Source organism: Numida meleagris, chromosome 3 (assembly GCF_002078875.1).
Source record: "Numida meleagris isolate 19003 breed g44 Domestic line chromosome 3, NumMel1.0, whole genome shotgun sequence".
NCBI lineage: Eukaryota > Metazoa > Chordata > Aves > Galliformes > Numididae > Numida > Numida meleagris.
In genome coordinates, this window is record NC_034411.1 from 78,978,682 (window position 1) to 78,998,870 (window position 20,189).

A 20,189-nucleotide genomic window follows, 5' to 3' on the forward strand; every position below is an offset into this window, starting at 1 on the left:
TTAGATATAGCGTTGAGAGACCTGGTTTAGTGGGGTTATGTTGGTGGTAGGTGGATGGTTGGACTAGGTGATCTTGTAGGTCTTTTCCAACCTAGATAATTCTATGATTCTATGATTCTATGTTCCTTCTGTTTGTTTCTGATAGTTCCACATGTCTACGGGCTGCCATGTCTCTTGACTTACATTATTTTCACAGTTAGTTTTCATTGAGGTAATGGAAAATATGTGTGCACATAAGCCCTTTCAGTGATAGTTGTAAATTATGACTCAAGCTCTCCACAACACCTGTCTGTACGTCTGTGGCTAATCTGTCTCTGGTTTTAGATGTAGCTCCTTAAACTGACATGTTATATAGTGCCAGAAGAACTTACCTACATCCGGAGCTGTACACAGAGGATACGCAATTAGGATGACCTGCAAACAAGTGCATCTGTCACTCTTCATAGTGCTGCTTCATTAACTCATTTCAAGTAACAGCCTTGATCATTGCCCCTGATTTATGGTCTCCTTTTGTGATATTAGTAGGCTTCACACGAAAGGAGAAACTGGGAAACATATTGCAGAGAATATGTCTGTCTAACTATCCATTTACAATGCACCAGGGAACTATGTATCTGATAGCTTCAAAAGAAGACCAGGAGTCAGAAGTTTCACTTCCTGACAGATGACTATTCAATCACTGGGATAAAATTTGCTAATTTTGGATGAAATCTATGACAACGTGTTTGTTGACCATGGCATGAATTACAAATACATTCCAATTGTTCTAGATTTACTGGGAGAATTTTCTAAAATGACAAATGGCTGAGAAAACTAGAAATCAACACATGTTATGTCTTTGTGCAGACAATATGGCATGGAAGCAAAGTCAGTTGCATATAAAAATAGTTTAGAATGAAAGCAGAAACCTTGCTGCTCTCATGTTCTTTCGTCTTTTTTCTTAACAGGAATGATTAATCAGTATATAAACACCACTCTGATATATTCTGAAGTATTCACTTGGAAATTACATTATAAGAGCAATGGAGAAAAAGGTAGCTGGTAATAATATGTATGGATTCATTTTTTTTAAAGCAACTTTGCTTTAACAAAATTTAACAAGAATGATGGTTTTCTTCTGGCTTCAGCAAATAAAATTAACTAATTTTTCTGATTATGTCTTAAAAATTCCCACAATTTTGTATTCTACTGAGATGCAAACGATGAATTTATTTGTGTAAATGGCAATATTCAATGCACAGAAAACTTCTGTGGACTATATTCTTATTTGCAATGAGATAAAATGAGAACAATACTGTTGATTTTAATTCAGCTGTACCAGATTGATGCCAACACAATTAGCTTTCTCTGGCATCTATCTCCTGCTAGCATGAGCTTTGCCTATATGTCAGGAGAGCTGACTTTCACTGGTGCCTTTCATCCTGTCTGCCTTTTGGTCCATGTGTATAGTTTTTCTCTGTTCTTTGGGTAAATATTATGTATGCCAGTTTCTTACCTTGACAAAGAGAAAAAATGTGGTTGAGACGTGGAAATAGAATCTGAGAGCAATCCTCAGTCCCACAGAATAGATGTTGCATGGTGACTAGAGGCTCCAATATATAAAGTAGCTTTTTGCAAAGCATCTTGTTAAGAAAAAAAAAAAGAAGAAACATTGGTAAGCCTTTGCAACTTTTTCTTTTTAGAAGTCCAGAATATCACTCACTGCATCTTTCATTAATTATATAATGGACAACAAAGTTCTCTGAAACTCAGTGCATTAAGTATTTGATTTGACCTTGCCTTTCATTTCACCATGTTTCTTTTGAATTTTACTCCTTCTTTCTTTTCTGCATTTCTTCTTCTATTTTCAAGTTCTTCCCATACATCCTTATAAGTGAATAATAGTTCTCATTTTATAAAAATCTCTTCTAATATTAATCAATTTAATTAAAAGCAATTTTTTTTATGGCATACCTGTAATTTTTCCTCTAATACTGTTCCTGACATTATCATTACTAAAATCAATATATTCATAGCCAAGGAACACAGAAATAAAAATGTTTTTTAACTTTACTTGTATGGGGAAAAAAAATACGTTACATATAAATGCAAGGCTTCACTGCATAAAGTGATGTGCATTGTCTTTTTGGGATAGGAAAGTAGCAATCCTTCTGAATTTTCTGGAACCCAAACAAATCATTGCAATGCTAAGCTGAAGACTTGAACTTCCAGAGGAAGACCAGAGAAGATAACCTTTCTCTTGCAACGCAATGATGCCAGCCCCCTTATCAGTTTGAAGACTGCCACATTGCCAATCTCAGCTGGACAGTCCTACCACATCCATCATATAGTTAGGTTTTGGCCCCTTCTGATTTCCACATGTTCGGGCAACAACACCATCATAGCATGCTGCTGTGAAACACTAGGTCACCTCTGCTGGTGCAGATTTTTAAGAGTGCAGCATACAGGCAAAAATCATCACTGGCAAAAATGCACAGCTAATGGTGGTGACTATGTTGAAAAATAGTGTTTTGTAGCTGAGAATTCGCTATATCAAAGTGTTATTTATTCTTTGTATCTGTATTTCCATGGAAATAAATAGGAGGCATTACTTTCAAAGTGACCTATGTGCATCTCAAAAGTGGATGGAAAATTTAACACTGTCATCTCCTGGTAGGTGAGGTTGCTGAAGTTAAGCCTAGAGAGGGAACTGTTCTGGTTTCTCATTGAGAATATTTCCAGGTAAGTACAATTCTACTTAAAAATTATATCAATTACTACTTAAGCACAATCCATTGCAAAAAAAAAATCCTCAATGTGAATATTTCAACTGAGTTGGAGAAGGGGAAGGAAAGAAAGATGAGGCATCAGTCTTCAGGCATAGCATATGAATTGTTTACCATATTCTATTAAAATGTCTACTTCAACTGTGGGCTGCTAGTCCTCCAAGGACTCTGCAATTAGACACTGCAAGAGTCGTTCCGCTAATGCATTGAAAGTTGTCGTAAAAACAATAATGAATTTATCCCTGACTTTGATTGTTAAACATGAGATGAATCACCCTTGACCACAATCTTTCTTGAAGCAACTTAATTTTAACATATCTTGTTGAAAACAAGTTCAGATCCACTGTTAGTCTGACTAAACTTAATGCTTTGTCGTCTGAAGTCATTGGGTAAACATGAAAATTTTGGAAGCAAGGAGGGAAATGTTCTTCACATTCCTTTATTAGTCACAGGCATTAGATCTTTACCACAGCTGTCTATACTCCACTGCTTTCTTTCATTTCTGCCCTGGGGATTTCACTTCCAAATGATTTAGGTCATTCCTGCACTGTTGGTTTATCACTGAAATGCTCTTCCCTCTAGTGAAGAACTGAACATTTGACTCAGGGTTAAAGAGGCTACCAGGCATCAGACCACAGAGAATTAAGTGTTGCGACATGGAATATTATCTAAGACTTCCGAGGATCTGGGACTAAATAACATTCAAACTATCATTGATGGAAATACTAGGAAATACTGAAACCATAAAATCTTGAGTTAAGATCAAATAGCATCAAGTTGCCTCTTGGTTAATACCCAGAACAAGCAATTTTGTTATTCTCTCATTCACTTTCTGATCTCTGAATTGAATTTGAAAGATTCTGTTGTGGGATCCCCTTTCACACGAGATGATATGATGAAAATAAACAGCAGTTGCACTAATTTTTAAGAGAAACTAAAAGAACCATTTGTTATGAGTGATGGAATTAGGACTTAGAAAAAGGTTCTGAGATTACATCTTACCTGTTTTCAGAAAAACTGTGTTTTGTACAATTAATTCGTTTTTATTAAATTTACTAGAGCTATAAGGAACATCATCAAGAATTTGATTATGCCTCGAATAAATAAAAAAGTCTGTGGCCAATGATAGAAAGCATTATTTTTAACATATTTTCTCCCTCCCACTAAAATATGTTTTCCTTAAAACTAACAATAATCAGGTACTGCACAGGATCATGAGAACTGAACTGCTTAAACTGGTCAGAAAATGAAAAACAGTAATGCAAGAACTGATAACTCAGAATTATATTTAATGTTACTCTTAGTTTTCTTTCGTTATATTAAATTTCTTCTTCAATGTTGTCATTAATTTCTTTTAAAAAACAAGAAATAAAATAATTTAGTACCTTACTCTTCCCTGAATAAAGTAAGCTGAGCAGAAGAAAAAAGACAGCAACGTCATCTTCCTCCTTTTCCCCTGTCACATTTTGATGTTTCCCTCAGTCTCCTATCAGTTGATTATGCAAAACTTTACTGGTTTGCATAACAGTCTGGGCAATAGTTCACCATCTGTACTGATTTCCTGTATCTTGGAAATCAGATTTCTTTCATTGTTTCTTTGCCAACATCACTTCTGAGAAAGCACTATGGGCAACATAAATGTTAGCTTTCTTTTATCTTCAAACAAAACAGCCAAACCTGAGTCAAACGTTTGGCAGTTTAGTAATGTCAGGAGGTTTAAAAACTAAATTTCAAACATAGTTTTAGTCTGACAATTATCAGGAATTTTCTCTAGTTCCTCAGTGAATTCGTTCTATTCATCTCTCCAAGAAGATGTCCCTGCTAACATTGGACATTTCTTTTTTTTTCTCTGAGCAACAGGGAACTGGAAGGTGCTAGAATAAGAATGTAGGGTCTCAAGCACTAAGAGGGCTCATTCCACTTTACTAAAACAGTGTGAATGCCAAGGAGCTCAGACTTGCAAACTGAAAGAGTCAGGAGAGATCATCCTCTTGCTGTGGGCAGATAGCTCCAGCAAAGAAAGGTAAAATCCCTAGTGATGAAGGCAGTATGTGGGACGTTACAGAGAGAAAAGATTATGTTTTTAATACTAATTCTCAGTAACAACTCTAGCTGACACTTTGCAGAACTAAGCTGGAAAGGATACAGTTTTCCTTTATAGATTCCAGTCAGGAGACAAATAATGCATTTGAAATTATACTACAATAAAAATTGTGGTAGCACCTTATTTAGAAACTGATGGAGATGCCAAAGTGGCCAGCTTGCTCTCTCAGAAAAATTGTATCTGCTGTTTTACAAATCAGTTCAGATCACCTTTTTATGAGTACTGTGAACAAACTTCTGAAGCATCCTCAGAGGTTATGTTTCCTCAGTAGTGTCGATAGTATCAGCACAACACTGCTCAGAGAGTCAGTCAGTGCTGGGAAAACAATATCTGCAAATGTCACAGGAGATCATTTCAATTTTTTTCAAGATGCTGGCATAAAAAAAAAAATCAGTTGAAGACTGTGGATGCTGCAGTATATTAGAATCAAAAGTAAACAGAAGAAAAATATCAGTGCAAGTCTTTAGAAAACATATTACACTGTGATAAATGTAAAACAGTTCTGCTTCAAATCTGTGGTGATTACAAAAGAAGACAAAGACAATCTGGTAGTGATAATGAAAGAATAAGCTAAAACCTCATCCTGCAATAAAACCACAGTATTATCTGCTGTTCAGCCACGGCTTAGGTCCCAGAGTCCCCACTCACCACTTAGACTGCTTACTTTTCCACACTGACCAAACGTTTAATGATTTTAGACTTCTTCGGGTTACTGTTAAAATTCCACAAATGTTTAAATTTCAACACTGACCATGTTTCAATCCCTTAGTAGTGGGGAGATGACTGTCCTCATTCTCCCAAAGGTTGACTTTAGTTACAGCATGCTTGAAAGTGGTGGCAGTGACAAATCCCTGTGACAGGTTTCAAGCAACTTTTGTTAGAGTTCCTGCCCAGGACTTCTGAACTGTGGGCTCTTAATTCTCTAGCTACCTCAGAACATGGTCCAAATATGCTTTGACCATTGTGCAGTCAGATGTTCCAGTTAGGTATATTCGAGCATTCAACTGAATAAAAACCTTCATTTTACCATCATTATTTAAATAAGGAGAAGCGATTATTTTATTACAGAGAATACTGGGTTGAGTCATCGGGACTCTATTCCCAGTGACTAATCCAGAAAGTGTAAATTTTCCAAGCTTATTAAACCCTCCTACCTGACTGCCCAAACAATGAGGACAGAGGCCTAGAGCTTTCTGGTAGCTCCTCTAGCACCATAACTCAAGAGTCCCTCATGGTATCATTGCCCTTCAGTCAGAAAAAAGCAGTCTGCCTCTCAGAGGCTGCCCATTACCCCATCCTGTAACTGGCAGGTTTAGGACACCTGAATCTGTAGATAGCCATGCATTTACTCCCTGTCTAGTGAGCACCTGAATGGATAAACTAATTTGACAGAAACAAATTTCCTCCACTATCAGTCATCAGTCCTCTGATGCCAACTAAACATTCTAAATGGATGTACAGGTTTATTTTTTGATCTCAAACAGGAACTCATGACCCAGGGAAAGAAAGCAGCTCATCCTTCTGGAGCACCTTCAAACACTTCTCCTGAAGGCCCTCGACACAGGTCTGAGGTGCTCTGCTGGGAGAAATACATAGCTTAGGTTATGTAGTTCCTAAAGACTCTATGTATATATATGCACATGGTGCTTAACATAGTTTTAAATAGAGCCTATTTTAAACCTTAAATGTTGTAAAATCAGCTCTAAAAGCATGCAAAATGCTTGTAGTTAATCATTTGTTTCTCATAATGATCATCTTAGCAGGTCGCAGCGAAGCAGGCCAGTATGTAAATCAAAACAAATACCTGGCACAAGAAAAGAACTGTGAGGTTTTTGTTTTTGAAAATCTGCTTTAAATATGTGCATATTTTCAGACATATGTGTGGAATTAATTAAGCAGTGATCAATCCGCCACAGTAGATAATTCTAATTCTAATTCTAATGATATTAATTTAATAATTCTAATTATGTAAAATTGAACTGCAAACAAGAATGCTTTCTTGAATTATTAGTGAATAAAGTAAAAATGCATTTGTTCATGGTTCTCTGTTCTCACAGGAAAAGAAAGTACATATCTGCTCAAAATGAAGTGAGAAAAAAGAAAATGAATCACAAAGGGAAGCAATATATAAATCACTTCACCTGTTGTTCTCTTTCTGGTTCACTACAATTCCTGGCTGCTGCTTCTATGTTATCCAGCTTGTTCTAAGTGCCAGTTAGTGCATTATGAAATATCATCCTCCTAAGAGACTGAACATCCACAGAGCAAATGGGAAGAACAGAGGAAAAGAAGGAAGGAGAAAGGATGTAAGTTCAATAAGTAATGTACAGTCAGAACTACCAAGAGGCAAAGGTTGTCTTGGAAAATTATTACAGTATCTGTTCAAAAGTTATGAGCATCTGTCAAATTAAGTATGTTTTTTGTTTGGTTGGTTGGTTTTTGTTGTTGTTGTTGTTTTTGGTGTTTTTTTTTTACGACGCAATACGTGTGTCATCTTTACCACCTCAATTTTCAGGATTTTCTTCTGTACTCTACCGAGATTTTTTTACTTTTTATTGGTAAGATTTTTAAGCACAGTGCAACACAAGGTAATCACTTCTGTAAGATATTTTGGGCAGGAGGTTTTTTAAAAGCCCACAGTTACAACTTCCTCATGCTGCTGTTGCTTGTGGGACTTATTGTGAGCTAGTGAGTGCATAGCAAAAAAGGCCACTGAGTGTCCATGCAAGGGGTTCTAAAAGGGGCTTGGGGCTCCTTTGTGAAAGACAAGATAAAATTTAATTTGTTCTCTGCCTTATTAGTTAGTTGAAATATAACTAGGTACTGGAGAAATGAAAAATCCTTCCTGATTTTAGATCTTTGGGAATTGTGAGTTTTTAATATTTTATGAGCAATTAGTCATTTACATGAGTATCAAATATCTTTATGACTTTGAAGTTCCTTGGTCATTGGTTAGAAGAATGTTTCTTCCTTCCTAAGGAAATTGAAGAGTTTTGATGAGAGGAAATAGCTCTGTCTTCAGTGTACTGTTTTCTTTTTGCTTATTAGCAGTACTCCAAGTTGCATGAAGTCTCCAGATCCCTAACATATTCATGTCTCTCAAAATTCTGCCAATTTTGAGATCATCTCCTAGAGATGACACAGAATAGAAGTCATAATTTAACAAACATCATTATATATATGTATGTGTGTATATATATATAGCTGAAATATAATATTGTTAAGGGACTCCAAGGAAAAACAAGGGAAAACTTTGGAATGGAAAGATCAACCCCAGAAATTTCAGTCCTACAGTTAAAAGTTGAACAACAGTTAGTCAATCAAGTTAATTATCTTTGTGAATAATTCTTATAAAGTGGTATGTAATGTGGTCAACATTCTTATGCATGCTTGTACTGACTAATTTGAAGTCTGTAGCCATTTAACTGCTGTCATTGAAAATGACTAATACCAAGATTCCAGCTTTCCAAAGATGACCCCTTTTGCACATACTTGACCAAATTTGATCTCAATTTGCTAATTCTGGAAACGAGACAAGCACTGAAAATACTGTTTGAGTAAAGAGTAAAAGATACTGGACTAAAGGTCTGCTATCTTGAATGTAATCAGAAATTTAGCTTCAGAATATCAAGATGAGCAAAATAGATAGCCTTGAAAATAGAAAATAAGTGTTCATTTTAAATATGATATGTTTTGCTCATATTTTTCCTTCTTTTATCTCATTTAGAAAAGATAATTCTACTTTAACGTCCTCAATAACTAGAAACCATTGAGGGCTTTTTCTAAATTTATTTTGTTTCCTATTTAAAACACACTGTTTTCTGTAGAGAAGAAACATCTATCATGGATTTACATATAGATTTAGACTTTATTTTTTTCTCAATCTAAAATATCTGTTTGCTCTTTGCAGCAGGCTTTGGGCCAGCATTAGAAGCTGAAGAGAAATACTGACTGAGAATGGCCCGAGAATAAGAGTCTACAAGGAAAAAAAAAATTCAGTTCAAGGCAGTCACACTTGGACATATTTCTCATAGAATAAATGCTGCTTTTCCTGTCATGAATTAACAGAACTCCATTATTAACAACTGTATTCTCTGATGGTTATGGAAGTCAGTCTAGGAAGATATTTATTTTTCTTGAGTCTACCAATGTATTCTTGAAATAAACTGTCAGTAGAAATGCAGTTTATTAATCTTGAAAAGATTACTCGTCAGAGTTCAGGGCCTGCTGCATAAACGCTCAAGAGATGTGGGCATTTAGGTTGCTTAGGAATATACCTGTAGTGTTTGCTCCTTTCTCTATTTTGTTTTGTATTTTCTACTTGTTTTGCTATGATCTGACAGAGTAACTTGCCTTCAACTATAACCCAACAATGCAAGTCTGGTCTAGGTTCAAACGAGCAAAATTCAGTATCTTCTCCTGAGTTCCCACATATTAATAGCCCTTCCGGCAGTTAATAAACGTATGTTATGTATGTTGATAAATCTGGTTGTTAATTTTTTATTTTCCCCAAACTAAACTTCTGTGTGGTGAAACAACAGGAGTGCTTCATTCTGCACATGCCTTTTTAAATTCATATTTTCATAAAACAGTCTGCCTTCCACAAGAGCACAATGACCTTTTCCTTTTTTTCAACATTGTTAGCAGCAAGCTCCTTTCAAGTAGTTTAGCATCCATGTACTGCAGTGCCTCTTCTCAGTTTAAGCTTGTGCTTAAATATATTACTGAACTGAGATTCAAATTATGAGTTATTTTACCACAGCTCTTCCTGAGGCCAAGTTATTTATGAGCTGATAATATCCATAGAGCAGTACTAGTTCCAGAATAAAGTCCATGTAATGAAGAGTTTATAAAGTAGACACACACACACAGAAAAAAAAAAAAAGCTAAAGAAATGAAAATGATCAATGAAAAAAATTTTTAAAAAGGAATGTTTTCACATGAAATCCCAGAGAGATTTGAACTTTAATTACTTTAACTTCTAAAGCTACTGTCTTCATTATTATTACAAAAGTCATTCGCAGTTGACACGTTCTGTCTGGGTAGGACTTAAAATGTACATTAAATCTTAACATAGTTATCTAAATCTCTCTATGAAAATTGCAAATTTTCCCCAGCTTAAATATAAGTTCTGTGGTAATATCCACAGTAACGCAGAGCACCATTTTTTGTGTCTTTTTGGAAACAGGATGCTTTTTGAGATGTTTTATCCCTATCTGAAGTATTTATTTATTCCTTGCATTGATTTATTCTATAATCCTTGTTTTTTTCTAACTGCACATGGCCTGAAAGCGATAGAGCAGAAGATGAAGATAACTCATGTCCTCACATTCAGATGCTGTTCTGCAGGTTGCATCTGAACTGTAGACAGACAGAGGAAAGCATGACAGCATGATCTGGGGTTCACAAACAACTGCAGCCTCATCACTAAGCTGAAGCCATGAATGACTAATTTCAATAACAGGAGCGCAGTGAGTGCTATTTAACATGTACCATTTGATTACCCTGTCACCTAAAGTAAAGGAAACTCCTGTCTCCACATTAGTTGGTGAGGAATTATCAAAGTACAGATACAGAAATATTTGGGGGCAGTTTATAGCATGTGAATAGCGGAACTGTTGGCTCACTTCTGGCCAGGAGCTCAGATATGTCTGCACTACCTACCTAAACATGTCCCTGTTGCCTTAAGGAATAGTTGCTTCCAAGAAATATTCACTTGCATTGTCTTTTGTAGGTAACAAACTTTTAAGAATGGGAATTGGGTACATGTAGTCAGATACATCCTCCTGGTTCTCGTTCATTCCCAGCTGGTTGAATCAGTTTGAGACTTCTCAACACAGGTTCCTTATTTGCAAATATAGCAGCGCATCTAACTGATTAAATAAAGCACTTGCCAGTTTCAGCCAGATGATTTGTTCTCCAGGTACCCAAAAAACACAGCTTACCACAGATAAAATACTTCAGCTAATTATACAATCAAATGGAGTCTGGGTTGCTATGCTACAGGAAGAGAGATTTGATGCCACCCAAATAAAAAGGCTGATTTTCAATATGTTAAAGGAATGCTTGGCTACTGCAGGAAAAGGCAACAGCTTGAATTCTGCAGTACTTAGGTCAAATCACTTGCAAGAGCAAATGCAGAATTCTGCACATCGCAGCCTGCCTGATACCTGCTCTCTCCTCCAGGGATAAAATCACTGACAGTTTAAAAATCTGTTTGTAATTTTCCAGGCAAATACATAGGTGAGGAAGTGAAGACTGTAAGAAGCCTGAGGGAAGACTCACAAAAGTGTGTTGTGCAGCAGATCTGAGGAAGACCAAATGGTAGGCAGCCAGGAAAATCAAGGTTAAGGTTACTCTTCCAAATTCCCCCAGGCTTCTGCAAGTATGAAAATGCAGAGATAAGGCAGCTTAAACAGTTCTAACTGTCTCAGTTATGAAGCCTAAAGCAAACAATTTATGTGATGTGGATATAGCATTATGAATGTTGTAACTAATTTGTAAGCTTTCCAAACCCTTAACAACAATATACTGTTAAAAATATTCATACACATACACCAGATATCCCACTATACTGTGAATGAAGACTCTATAAGTCTGTGATATCATTTTGGCTTCAAACTGCTGAAACAGGTTCTGTGCACGCACTTTTGAGAGTGAAATACTCTAGGGCAAGTACATGGTCTCTGGAGCATGGAATGGGACATAGTGCAATTATAAGTTTGCCCTCATAAAAACACAGAACCATTAAGAATAGAAAAGACCACTAAGATAATCTAGTCCAACTGTCAACCCATCAACCAACCAATCCTTGGGCTGGTGTTGCCTAGCAAAACCTCTGCTGCCCAGGAGTAAACACTACTCCCAAGGATGAGGATAAGGATGACTGGAGCCTCACTCAACTTTTCAGTCTGGTACTGCATGCACACTGCTACCACCTGTCTGAAAATTTTACCAACAGCCTATGGAAATGTGATTTTTTTAAGAAGTCTTTCCAGTAAGAATCAGAGTGGTGAGCCCACCTCTCATTTGAGATATTGTGTGTGAAAGTCACTTTACCTAACATGCAGGTGCACAGCATAGCTGCTAAGGCATCTGCATTGGGTTAATTATCCACATATGACGTATGGGCATTGGGAAGACATGGGTGTTTCTGAGAAATTAGTTATCCTATGTGGAAGTAAACATCTCAAGTAGGTCAGATGAGTCGCACTCTGGAGTGCCTGCATTTTCTCTGCCGAGCATAATGAGAGTCTTCAACGAATAACCGTCATCTGCTCTGCAATCATCTAGCCTTAGATGAGCTGAAACCAGCTCATGTTATTATGAGTCTGCAAAGAGTGTCAGGGCTGGATTTTCTGATCTCTGAAATGTTTTGTGAAGGTCTCTTTTGATCCAAAACACAATTCAGTTCCCAAATTTGCCGGTTATTTCTCTGAACTTGAGAAAAACAGAGGTCCTTCCTAATGCAGTATTGAACATGATACAAAAATTAGGTCATCCTCACTTTGAGGAACTTCCACCTGAGTTAACTGGAAGAGCAACAGCCAAATAAATAAAATATTTTGAAAATAAATCTAATTATTATCTATTATTTGGACCACTGAAATCTTTAAGGACTTTGTCTGTTTATTTAGGGGGTGCTTGAACATCAAAGAAACACTTCCTAACCTGAAAATCACATAGGAAAAGTTTACAGTAAGGGAGATAGGGGAAGTAAACAGAGGGGACTCGCAGAAATAATGTGACAAAATACCCAGATAGGCAGGGACTTCAGAATACCATCTGCAAGGGAGTTGTCTTCCAAACGAGAATTTCTGCACATTAAAATATAATTTGTGCACTGCTTTCATGTTTCAGGGGACCATGTAGCTGCATCCAGACATATTCATACATCTGCAAAATATGTACTTCCGTGATTCTGGGGTATCACCTATATTTTCCACAGTTATTGTTCAGCCAAACTTTTTATCTTACAAACCATTTTATATGTATTTGAAGATTCAGTGGAGACATTTCACTTTATTGTGCTAAATTACTAAAATAAGCAATAATGTCATGATAGACTGCTAGTACAGCCTATTTGCTGGGTTCCAGCTGGTTGGTTACTGAGACAAAATAAGACTGAGCATTACCAGATACTTTACTGAGTTCAAGCTGTAGAGGGATATTTGATTTTGACAAGTATCTCCTTTACATCAATAACCTGGAATATTTTCAAAGAAACCAGAAAAAGTAAAAAACAAGTAAGAAATCACGAAGTACTGGATTGAGTTATGTTTCCTCAGATGCAGCTGCATTTCACAATCTCTGATATTTTCTGGGAATGATTTGAAAACAAACAAGAAAATAAAAACAAAAAATATTCTCTTTGTATTTGTATGCTCTATTTTTTTGTATGGCCATATTTTCGTCTCTCACCTCAACCCCTATTTCAATGCTTTGTTACTTTTTAGTACACCAAAAAGATCTGTATTAATTCAGAGAATAATTCTAATTAGTAGTTCACTACATTGTCATGTTTTGGGAGCGTTCTCATCTGTTTGCTACATCTGTGATGCTAAGACTATGCGTTTCTGCTAGATATATCAGCTTTATGTAAAAAAACAAGAGTGGGTATAGGTTATTCTAGTTGATCATTATTTCACATTTTATTTGTGAGAAATAACACCGTTATAGAGAAAAATAAATAGGACACTCAGTAACAGTAGCTTTTTATTCTTTGGCTTGTGTATGGATACCACAGAGTTTTGCCAGCTATAGAAAATGCATGTGGCTTTTTGAGTTTTATACACTTACAGAGAATAATGAACATCTGCTGGTACTTAAAAAAAAAATCTGTAAACCACTAATAAAGCCGAAGTTTGTATGAAAAATGAAGGTTGCAAAGTTTAGCAAGTTGTAGAAAGATACTTGCGACACATTGACCTTATTAAGTTTCTATAATACTTAATTAGAAAGCTCTGGTTCATGCTTTCCATAACAAAGCTGAAGTTACATTGCTACATATGCAATGCAACAGGAAAAATATGGTAAGAAAATCTAGGGAAACCCTTAACTGTACTGCTATTTGTAATAATTTCTGGCCAATATTTTCTCAGAAATAAATATGAACTGAAAAATAGCTTAGTTGCACTTATTCAGCCTTTGCTTTGGTAGTACCTAGGCTGCTCCAAAAGGAATGCCTCCAATTTATTTCCATGGAAACTGCAACAGCTACGAAGAGCACAGTAGCACTATGTGATAGAGCAAATTCTCAGCTACAAAGCACAATTTTTCAACATAGTCACCACTATTACCTATGTATTTTCACCAGCAGTGAAGAGAAGCCTGCATAACGCGCTCATAAAAATCTGCACCAGCAGAGGTGATCCACTGTCACCACTGCTGAAATACGTCACCACCATCTCTCTGTGCTCATATCCACTGTTTGGTCTCCATAAATCTTCAGCAAAGCATCGATGAATGTCAGTGGGTGTCCTTTTCTCCACATGCAGGAACTCAGTCATACACCTTTGCTTCATACACACTTCCATGTCAGACTGCCCCTCTGTTGCCATCTGTTGCACTACAACAAAATGTAACGGGAGGTTCAGCCTCTACTGCCACACCACCACCATCTGCCTCTGATGTTGTGGGCCAACATAATAAAATAGGAGGTGTTACTTTCAGAGAACCTCTTATAGCTGTATGCAGCAGTCAGTAGGGCTACTGGAGCAAATTCAGTTAGGGCACTATGTGTCTAACACAACACAACACACCAGTATCTTCCTTCACAGGTGCTACTACTATGTATATGCAGCCACGGCAACTGGGTTAGATTTTCAGATTTCCTGAGCTTCCATACCATTCAGAATCCTAGTCTCCAAATTAGCATACTTACGCACAGATATCACAGAGATGAGAACAAAACTGACACCTGGTTTCCTACACTGGTCCACACAAAAAGTGGTCCTGGAAATAGGAATCAAAATTTTTTCCTCCCTTCCAGGAATCTTTACTGTTAAGCAAAAAAAAAAAAAACCACGCTCTCTCTCTTTTTGTTAAATCTTAACTTCTGTTATTTATGCTGGTTGATTTGGATGAAGGTAACGAGACATGTTCATCTCACAGAGCATGCTGGTGATTTGTATATATTCATGAGAGACACAAGTTGCCAACTAAGTTTGACGCTGCTTATTTTTGCCTGCAACCTATTATTCAAATAAAGGCCAGCTTCCATATATCATCCTGTACCCAAACTTCCATGGATCTGTAATTTTAGGCAGGAAAATGGCTATGTGTCCACAGTAGATGGAGGAACCTGTGCATCAAATGCACTGTAACTAGGTTATAACAAGAGAATTTTAGAAAGTTACATAGTGGGTTGAAGCTGCTTAGGTATCTTTGCTTGTTCATGAGTATCTAAGTTTGACCATGAGCTCTATATCATGATCACATATATTGTAAAGGATTCTGGATTCTGCTTCTGATACCCAGCATGTAAAATACAGCTATTAACAGCCTGCATCTTCTTTTTGGGTTTGGTCTTCAGTGGGTATTATATATGCATATACAAATAGTAATTATATATCAACAGAGACCGAGAATCTACAGTTGCTGGTCATAGGTAGGAATTCTATTTACTTCAACAAGAGAGGGTGGAGACTGATGAACACTGCCTCTACTGAAAATAAATGTACCTCTTTCATTCACTATAATTTTGGGGGGGTGTATTGTTAAAACACTGCATATGAAAATAGTAGCTTATTATAATTTGTTCAACAACTGGCTTGGACCTTTGTAAAAAGCTGCCATGGAAATCAAGAAGCAATCAAAAGTATTAGTATAATACAAAAATATACTATAACATATAGATTGGAAAAATTGTATTTTGAAGTATTAGTTTCTAATTCCTACATCTTGAAAGTTTAATCCTAAAATTCAAAATAGTATCTTTTCTGATAGTGTGTGAAGACTGGAAGTACTGGATGAGGGTGACAGGGCTACCTTCTAGTGAATGTAACCCCTGTTGAATTTTACATCTAATACTTAAAGAACAGGGACTCTTAGACATTGAATTCTTGAAGACAGGATTTCCAGATCTATCTATCTTCCTTTACTTTATTCCTCTCTTTACTTCTTTGAAAAGTAAAGCAGATAGAACAAAATTATAAAAGTGATGAATGCAAAAGTTTAAGTTATGATAAAAATGTTTTTATCAATCTTGTCTCTCCTTCTTTCACAGGTGAAGAAATAACCTGAGGCATTTTCTTCTTAGTTTTTCAATAAAATATGCTTATGTTAAAAAAAAAAAAAGATTCAAAAGGAATATTTATTAGCTCTCAGTGCATGAAATTCCAGATAGCTAGTAATCTACACAGCTTTGCAAATTCTAGATCCTGAGGAAACTGTTGAATTAACATTTCAAGGGCAGTATATTTCAGGGGTGACGGGATACTCTAGGGCTTGTACATTGGTTAAAAATCTGCATTTCCATTAAAACAAACAAACAAACAAACAAACACTCCATTTTCTTTTAATTCATTAAAGAAACTGTCACAGTAAAATAAAAGATCAGATCTTAAAATTCATTAAAAGTCACTAGAATCGTAGAATGAATGGTTTGGGTTGGAAGGAACTTTAAAGATCATCTGATTCTGATCCTTTGCCATGTGCAGGGCTGCCACCCACCAGCTCAGGCTGCCCAGGGCCTCATCCAACCTGGCCTTGAGCGCCTCCTGGGATGGGGCATCCACAGCTTCTCTAGGCAGCTGTGCCAGCACCTCACTGCCCTCTGAGTAAAAAATTTCTTCCTGAAGTCTGAACTAATTTTCCCCTCTTATAGTTTAAAACCATTCCCCTTTGTCCTTTCACTATCTATTCATGTCTTCCTCCAGTTTATAAGGCTGAGGCAAAGAAATCATTGAGTACCTCAGCCTTCCCCATGTTTGTTGTGGCCAGTTCTTTCTCATTTATCAGAGAGGGTACACTCTCCTTTGCCTGTCTCTTCTGGCCTGTGTACCTACAGAATCCCTTCTTGTTATTTTTCACAATACTCACCAAGTTTAGCTCCATCTACGCCTTGACTTTCCCAGTCACACCTCTGCAAACCTGGATTACATCCCTGTATTCTTCTCAGGCGACACATCCCTACTTGTACATCCCTACCACCTGTACATTTCCTTCTTATTCTTGCTCAGCTATGTTGGCTTCCTGTCCTCTCTGCTTGATTTCTTATGTTGGAGGATGGAGAGCTCTTGTGCTCTCAGAGAGATGTCCTTAAAGAGCTGTCAGCTCTGTTTCATTCCTATGACCCTAAGGACAGTTTCCCAGGGGATCCCTCTAATACTTCCTTAAGGAGCCTGAAGTTCACACTGCTGAAGTTCAGGGTCCTGTTGATCAGGTGGCCCTGACTACCAGATGTTCTTTATTGGTCCCTGGTCATGGTTCTCTCAGATGTAGCTCTTCACAATTTATCTATTTCTTAACACAGTTTGCAAAAAAAAATTTTTTTGAAGGAGTGCTTGTCTGTCTACCAGAATTGTCATATGTGATTCATGAGTAACAATCCTTTTGTGAGAACTATTAGTATCCTAGAGGATGACACAAAGAAAACATCCAATTTCTGTATTCTTTCCTCTGTCCAATGCAAGACTAGAGAAAGCAAAAACATAGCATAGAATTATGACAGTAGACAGAGTGAATCATTATAGAATAATGGATATCAGAGTTTGAAAAACTTTAAAATATCTGATCTGCTCCTTTGCCAATATCAGAATGTTTTCTGATGTGCATTCTCGGTAGTAATTTCCAGGATAGTTCTACATTTCCATTTAAGAGCCATGGGCATCAAATATGTCACTTAGAAATACTGAACACTTATATGAATAAGAACACTTAGTAGTAGTAAGAAACAAAACAGTGAAAAGGAAAGGAAATAGGAAGAAAGATTATGGCCTCAAGTTGCGCCAGGGGAGATTCAGGCTGGACATTAGGAAATTCCACTTTTCTGAAAGAGTGGTCAGGCACTGGAATGGGCTGCCCAGGGAGGTGTTCAAGAAACATTTAGATATAGTATTGAAAGACATGGTTTAGTGGGGTTATTGGTGGTAGGTGGATGGTTGGACTGGATGATCTTGTAGGTCTTTTCCAACCTAGCTGATTCTATGATTAATCAGAAATGTTACTAAAAATACCTTAAGTAGGCAATGATATCTTAAAGAAATACCTTGTTGGTTTACGATGACTGGAAAAATCTCTGTTTCGCAAAACCTGGAATTTCAAATTGCCATGTTCTTTCAGAATTTGTTTTCTTTATTTATTTCAGAATGAAATTACCTTTTCTGTCTTGAGTTCTCTATTTTCTGTCTCCTATATAACTCCTTGCTTCCTCTTCCACACACTGCTAGCAGGGATGAAGAGATGCAGAGTTTGACAGGTGGGACTAGTGCTTGCACTCCCGAGGGCAGCCAGCAGGTGAGAAGAACAGGTCACAAAGTGCTCCCTCCAAGTCCCTGTACCATTCAAGGAATGGGCAACAGTTAGAACTTGTTCACTACAACTAGTCAGTACAACTTAGTGTGCTCTGGCAAATCATAGAGCTGTACTTACCATTGTAGAAACATCTCATTTATGTTTTGAAAACAGAAATGCTAAGTAGTATTACAGTACTGCTCAGAATTAAATTGTAATGCATACTCTGTTGAGATCTTCAGCTGGTATAAATCAGCACAGCTGTCTGGCATTCAATATTGTTACAGGGAACCTGTCAGATGAGCATTTAAAGTTGCTGAATGCACCCTGCAGTACACCAAAAGACTAGCATTTCAACCAACTGTATTAAAGGCCACCTAAAATCGTATTTCTTTTATCAGTAAGTGTTCAAGAAAATAAATTGAGTACTGAAGTAGGAGATAATACTATGATGATTAATTTGTTACAAAGAACAAAAGATAAAAGAAATACCTTTGCAATCATGTTTGCTTACATCACCACTGAGACTAATTGACATATCAAAGGTAGAAAATCTCGTTAGTGTGAAATTACTTCCTCAATGAGAAGGTGCTGTTGTTAACCCTTTCCACAAAAGAAAAAGATGTAAAAAGATAACTGTGTGGAACAACTTCAACACTTTTTATTTTGGGGCTTTAAGAATATGTATTTCCTGGGGAGCAAAAAATACCTTGATGGAGTAAAACTGACAAGAGTCAAATTATTCAGACCAACACTAATAAGAGATTCATACAGTCAAGGCAATTACATTGAAATGAATCAGGAAAAATTAAGAATTCTCTCTGTGATAGCTGAAAAAATCACTGGGATGTTTTCTTAAATTGCCAAAGACTAATCAATTTTCTATATTAGATACAAGGCTTATACGGTAGAACTGAACAGAAAAGGTCTCTATTAAAACGTTGGGTAATCAAAGAGCTATGAAAGGAATCATAGAATCATAGAATGGCTTGGGTTGAAAAGGACCTCAAAGATCATCGAGTCTCAACCCCCCTGCCAAGTGCAGGGTCGCCAACCACTAGACCAGGCTGCCCAGAGCCACATCCAGTCTGGCCTTGAATGTCTCCAGGGATAGGGCATCCACAACCTCTCTGGGCAACCTGTTCCAGTGCGTCACCACCCTCTGTGTGAAAAACTTCCTCCTAGTATCTTACCTAAATCTCCCCTCTCTCAGCTTAAAACCATTCCCCCTTGTCCTATCGCTATCCACCCTCACAAACAATCGATCCCCCTCCTGTTTATATGCTCCCTTCAAGTATTGGAAGGCCACAATGAGGTCTCCCCGGAGCCTTCTCCAAACTAAACAAGCCCAGTTCCCTCAACCTTTCCTCATAGGAGAGGTGCTCCAGCCCTCTGATCATCTCGGTCACCCTCCTCTGAACTTGTTCCAAGAGCTCTGCGTCTTTCTTGTGCTGGGGCCCCCAGGCCTGGATGCAGTACTCCAGATGGGGCCTCACAAGAGCCGAGTAGTGGGGGACCACCACCTCCCTCTCCCTGCTGACCACTCCTCTTTTAATGCAGCCCAGAACATAGTTGGCCCTCCGGGCTGCCAGCGCACACTGCTGGCTCATGTCCAGCTTCTCGTCCACCAGGACCCCCGAGTCCCTCTCTGCAGGGCTGCTTTCAAGTACTTCTTCCCCCAGGTTGTATAAATACCTGGGATTGTCATGAAAACTTAAGTAAAGTTTTAAGTGTATTTCTTTATCTGGTGATATTACAGAAAGATTACTACATTCTAAAGTTGTTATTTTGTGGGCTATCTTCTCTTAAATGTTTGAAAAATTGTAAACAAAGTAATAAATTAAATTAAAAAAAAAGAAGGAAAA